Genomic DNA, 6,499 nt, shown 5'->3' with positions numbered 1-6,499 from the left:
TTGGTATGTGGTGTATTCATTTTCATTGATCTCTAGGAGGTCTTTCATTTCTTTCTTTATTTCTTCCTTAATCCATTGGTGATTCAGTTGAGCATTATTCAGTTTCCATGAGATTGTAGGATTTCTGTAGTTTTTTCTGTTGTTGAAATCTAACTTTAAACCATGGTTGTCTGATAGAACACAGGAGGTTATTCCAATTGTTTTGTATCTGTTGAGATTTGCTTTGTGGCCAAGTATGTGGTCGATTTTAGAGAAAGTTCCATGGGGTGGTGAGAAGAATGTATATGCTTTTTCGTTCAGGTGGAATGTTCTGTAGATATTGATTAAGTTCATTTGAGCCATAACATCAGTCAAGACCATTATGTCTCTGTTAAGTTTCAATTTGGCCAATCTGTCCAGAGGTGAAAATGGGGTGTTGAAGTCTCCCACTATTAATGTGTGGGGTTTTATATGTGATTTAATCTTTAGTAATGTTTCTTTTACATGTATGTGTGCTTTTATGTTTGGGGCACAAATATTCAGAATTGAGACTTCATCTTGGTGGATCTTTCCTGCGTTGAGTATGTAATGTCCTTCATCATCTCTTTTGATTGATTTTTTTTGAGGTCTATTTTGCTGGATATTAAGATGGCTACACCAGCTTGCTTCTTAAGACCATTTGATTGGAAAGTCTTTCCCCAGCCTTTTATTCTTAGGAGGTGTCTGTCTTTGAATTTGAGGTGTGTTTCTTGTATGCAGCAGAAAGATGGGTCCTGTTTTTGTATCCATTCTGTTAGCCTGTGTCTTTTTATAGGTGAATTAAGTCATTGATATTAAGGGATATAATGACCAGTGATTGTTCGTTCCTGTTATTATTTTTATTTTTTGGTGGTAGTGTGTGTGTACTTCTCTTCTTTGGGGTTTACTACTGTGGTCTTGTCTGTTGCCTGTGTTTTCATGGGCGTATCTGCCTTCCTTAGGTTCTAATTTTCCTCCTAGTGCTTTCTGTAGGGCTGGGTTTGTGGATAAGTATTTTTTAAATCGGGTTCTGTCTTGGAAGGTCTTGTTTACTCTATCTATGATGATTGAAAATTTTGCCGAGTATATTAGTCTAGGCTGGCATCCATGGTCTCTTAGTGTCTGCATTATATCTGTCCAGGTCCTTCTGGCTTTCAAAGTCTCCATTGAGAAATTGGGTGTTATTCTGATGGGTTTGCCTTTATAAGTCACTTGGCCTTTTTCCTCTGCTACTCTTAATATTCTTTCTTTATTCTGTATGTTTATTTGTTTAATTATTAAGTGGCAAGGGGACTTTTTTGGGGGGTCTAGTGTGTTTGGTGTTCTATAGGCTTCTTGTATCTTCATAGGCATTTCGTTCTTTAAGTTGGGAAAGTTTTCTTCTATGATCTTGTTAAATATATCTTCTGTGCATTTGAGTTGGTATTCTTCTCCTTTCTCTATCCTTATTATTCATAGGTTTGGTCTTTTCATGGTGTCCCAAATTTCTTGGACATTTTGGATCATGACTTGGTTGGCTTTAGTGTTTTCTTTTTACTGATGGATCTACTTCTTCTAACCTATCTTCAACACCAGAGATCCTCTCTTCCATCTCTTGCATTCTGTTGGTTATTTTTGCATCTGAAGTTCCTGTTTGTTTACTCAGGTATTCTATTTCCAGCATTCCTTCTGCTAGTGTCTTCTTAATTTTTTTATTTCCCTCTTCTGGTCTTGGACTGTTTACCTTGCTTTTTCCTGATTTTCTTTCAGGGACTTATTGTTTTCTTCTGCTTTAATTGTCCTTTCCTCTAGTTTTTTATAGTGTTCTTCCCATTTTTTGTTTGTCTCTTCCTCCACTTTATTTTTGATTTCTTCTATATAAGGCTCTAGCCTCTTCATGATGTTACTTATAAGGTTGTTTTCTTCTTCTTCCATTCTGTGATGTTCAAGTCTAGCTGTTGGAGAAGGGGCGAGGTTCTGGTGATGTTGTATTAATCTTTATTTTGTTGTATGTACTTCTGCCTTGGTGTCTGCCCATCTCTTTGTGGGTTCATTCTTGTCTTTATCAGTGTACTCAGTCCAGACAGAGCTGACAGACTTAGGGAGCCTCTCTCTGGTCCAGATGGAAGCTGTGGTCTAGATGAGAGTGCTGGCTGGACAGGAGCTGAGGGGCAGGACTCTGAGTCTCAGGAAGTCCCTGAGGTCTTCTTATCTTGTGCAGATGGGAGCTCCTCTTGTTCAGATGAGAGTTCTGGGACAGGATGGAAGCCCTGGTCCAGATGGGAGTTCCAGGGCGGATGGTAGGTGGGGGCTCTCTGGTCCATTTGGGAGTTCCGGGGCATGATGTAATGCTGGACCCTGGTCTCTATGTCTCCGGAAGTTGCTGGGGTCTCTAGCAGATGGGTGTGGGGGCAAGGCCATGAGGTTGTAGTGTCCACTGGACGGTCTCTCTGGTCCTGATGGGTGTTCTGGGGCAGATGGGAGGTGGGGGCTGGGTGGGACCCAGTGCTGGTTTCCTCTCTGACTTTAACCCCAGGCACTCACCTCTGGTCCAGATGGGAGTTCTGGCCATGTTGTTTTATTGCAGCAATAGAAACTCTAAGACAAGTTGGTACCGGGAGTGTGGTCCTGCTGTTTTTTTTTTTTTTTTTAAGATTTATTTATTTATTATGTATACAGAAGAGGGCGTCAGATTGCATTACAGATGGTTGTAATCCACCATGTGGGTGATAGGAATTGAACTCAGGATTTCTGGAAGAGCAGTTGGTGCTGTAAAAAATATCCTTTGAGTGTTTAATACTTGGTGAGCTGTTCCATAGTAGGTTGGAATATAATAATGTTGAGAGCAATGCACAAGGTGGGAACATGGCTTGTAAACTTTCAGAGGGAAGTTTAAAGACTCTATTGGGGCCATTTATTATTTTGAATTAAGATTATGAGGCCCTGGTTTGCTGGGGCTGAATAATCAGCTATGATTAACAAAATATCAGAGCTACTAATGTGAAACCTTTGTTTTACTGAGATACTCGATGATGGTTGGCTGGAGTTGAGAAATTAGTGGTGATCAAGATGAGCCCACGGTGGTGGCACATGCTTTTGATCCAAGCACTCAGGAGGCAGAGCCAGGCGGATCTCTGTGAGTTCAAGGCTAGCCTGGGCTACAGAGTGAGTTCCAGGTCAGGTATCAAAACTATACAGAGAAACCTTGTCTAGAAACCCTTCTTGCTCCCTCCCCACCATAAAAGGAGCCCAGCATTGCTGAGTTGAAATCTGAGAGCACATGGATGCTGTGTCCCAGAGGTAGTTGTATTTCATGCTGGCAGTCAAATATGGTGGTGTGAGAGTCACCCAGGTGGTACTGGTTTTGAGGGCATGAATTGGTCATGGATTGCTGCTGAGGCTTGGCACTGTGAGAGGCCAGTACATGCCATTGGTGAAGGTGCAAGCACAGTAGTAGTTGAATATCCAGAATTAAAGGAGTCATACAGAGAATTTGATACTTGGAACCATGAAGAGAGTCTATGAGAGGTGTTGATGAAAGTGTAGCCAGGTTGCAGCAGAAGACCCAGCATTGTGGTTGATGTCAGCACTGTGGGATGACTGACAGGAACAGCAGCAGCTATAGAGTGGAGCCATCCTGAGCATGGAAGGCAAGCTGTGAGTGTCTCAGAGGATGGAGCTGAAGAAGTGCCCCAAGCCCTTTGGAGAAGCCCACAAGACAGTGAGTGGATACAGACATTGGAAATCAAACTATTATACAGTTGGAGAGTGGATTTCATTTGTCAGGGAGAGACTTTGCCTTGTGCCTTCCCCTCTTGAAGTAAGGAATTATTTAACCTAATTTATATTTTTTTAGGAGCCCACACTTGAGAGATTTCAAACCCTTAAAAACATTTTTGGATTTTAAAAGAGACTGGATGTGTTAAAGAGACTGATTTTTGTTTTTGAGACAGGGTTGCTCTGTGTAGTACTGGCTGGCCTAGAACTCACTCTATAGATCTGAATGGCTTTGAAATCACAGAGATCCACCTGTCTCTGTCTCCTGAATGCTAGGAGTAAAGATTTGTGCCACCACTGCCCAGCAAGACTGATTTTTAAAAAAAAAAAACATTTATTTTTTATGTATAGTGTTTTGCCTTCATGTATTCCTGAACACCAGAATAAGGTACCAGCTCTCATTATAGCTGGTTGTGAGCCAACATGGAATTCCTGCGATTTGAACTCAGGATCTCTGGAAGAGCTTGTAGTACTCTTAACCTCTGAGTTTTATTTTAGTGTGTTCCATTGTGGACCTTTTAAGACTGTGTGACATTTAATGTTATTTATGTTTTTAAAAATATTTATTTTTATTTCATGTTCATTGGTGTTTTTCATGAATGTATATTTGTGTCAGGGTATTGGATCCCATGGAATTGAAGTTACAGACAATTGTGATCTGCCATGTTGGTGCTAGACTTGAACCTGGGTCCTCAGGAAGAATAACCAGTGCTGTTAAATGCTGAACCATCTTTCCATCCCCTACTTAGTATTTAATGTGAGATCTTGGGGATGACTGGAAAAGGAAAGATAGCTTTGTGGTGATGTATTTGTGTGTCAAGATGATATGGAGTCAATTGTGCTGGATAGTTTCCTAACAACATGACATAGGAATAATCACATCTAAAGTCATCTGAGAAGAGGGGACATCAATTAAAAGAATGCCATCAGCTCTTATGTCCACAGGCCAGCTCTTCCACAAGGCCCAGTCATTGCTGTTTGAGGGGAGGAGGAGGAGGGCCACGCATCCCCACCCATGCCCCCACCAGACAGATAGAGAGCATGTCCTGTGTTCATAGGAATGGGAGAACTATCCCTGACCCCCAGCAGTTGCAACACTTGGTCGAGCAAACCCTATACTTCATGAGAAAGGCACAATAAAGCCAACCTTCTTAGTGTGGTTGTGGATGAGCCAGCTTAAAAATTGTGAGCATGGGAGTTCTGTCTGAATTACCCATCTGTCTTGAGGTGGCATGGGTGGAGAAGAGTTGCCCTCCTCCACCCATGCCCATCAATATCTGGGGCAAGTGAGAGAGCTGGCTCTGTGGTCATAAGAGGGAGAGAGCTATGCCTGGCCCCCACCAGCTGCAACACTATACACCCCATCTATGATCTGCTGGAGCTTGTGCGAGGACCTTGCCTGTAGACCTAACATCTCATGATCTCTACAGCACAGGGTAACAACAGGATATCCATGAGGAGCCCTAGTGTGGGTCCAGCATTAATTAGATAGTAGAAACCAAAGGCCTTGAACCAGACCAATGACTCTTTGCAATGAACACTTCCAAGTGAAGATAAATGCACAAAGGGGTTCACAGCATGAACCCTTGTCTCACACTACAGCTTCTATGATGAGATTAAAAAAATTCCCTTATTTTATTCCATTTTTCCTTTTTTTCTCTTACACACACACACATACACACACACTCACATGCATACACACACACACACACACACACACACACACACACACACACGTACTATTTGAATGGTAACTTCAGGCAACTGAAGAAAGTGGATTTCCATGAGAATGAGGGAAGTGCATAATGGGAAGAGTCCTGGGGCTTTAGAGAATTTGAGGCATCATCTTCATCTTTTGGGGACCCTGTGTGTATAAGAGTGTGTACCAGTCCCCACCTTCTTTATGGATTATTATTTACTCTTGTCTTCCTGACTGATCTTGCTCTCTCAGACATGGTTCATGAAGTCCTGGTTCACATACAGCCAATCCACAGACCGGTTCTGAACCTGAGTGCCAAGGATCTTCTGCTGATTCTATCTGGAGTCTTGGATACAGAGAAGCCTCCATCTCAATGACTGCAAATGCCCTTCCTGGATTGAAGGTCTTTCCCAGTCCATATGAGTTGAAGGAATATGCACCAATTTAGCAAAAGGTAATGGACTGTGAGGAAGTGACAAGATAAAGGCTGTGTGGATGGATAGAGTAACACAGAGAAGTGAGTACAGAGTCAGTGGGAGTAGTTACATCTAGGTATTGACACAGGGCACCATAATTCAAAGAGAAGCTCCATGTATTGACTACAAATTGGTTGTTCTGGTTGACATTTAGTGATAGGTTATAAAATGAGGTCCTAAGTTTGCCATAACTTAGTATGTAGCTCATTATGCAGTGACCTATATAGTACAATCTTCACAAAAAGTTACAACTAATGTAAAGAATTTGGATTTCTCCAGAATAAAAATACATAAGAAATGAAAGCATGACAAATTGGTGAGATGTCTTAAGGACTTCAGAAACAATACATTATATTGACACAAGTTTGTTATACTGTATGTCAAATTTACACAATGTCTAATAATATTTACATATATAACTCTTGAATCTGTTCATCAGCATTTGTAATTGACAAAGGAAATAATTTTTTTGAATAATCTTGTTGTCAAGTTAATAAAATATGTGAATGTTCCAAGTGGAGGAACTCACAAATTGGAATTTCAGCAGCAAATGAAATCAATAACCCCAAAG

This window comes from Onychomys torridus, unplaced genomic scaffold (assembly GCF_903995425.1).
Source record: "Onychomys torridus unplaced genomic scaffold, mOncTor1.1, whole genome shotgun sequence".
In the NCBI taxonomy this organism is placed as follows: domain Eukaryota; kingdom Metazoa; phylum Chordata; class Mammalia; order Rodentia; family Cricetidae; genus Onychomys; species Onychomys torridus.
The sequence above is the reverse complement of the archived record's forward strand: the minus strand, read 5'-3'. Positions refer to the sequence as shown.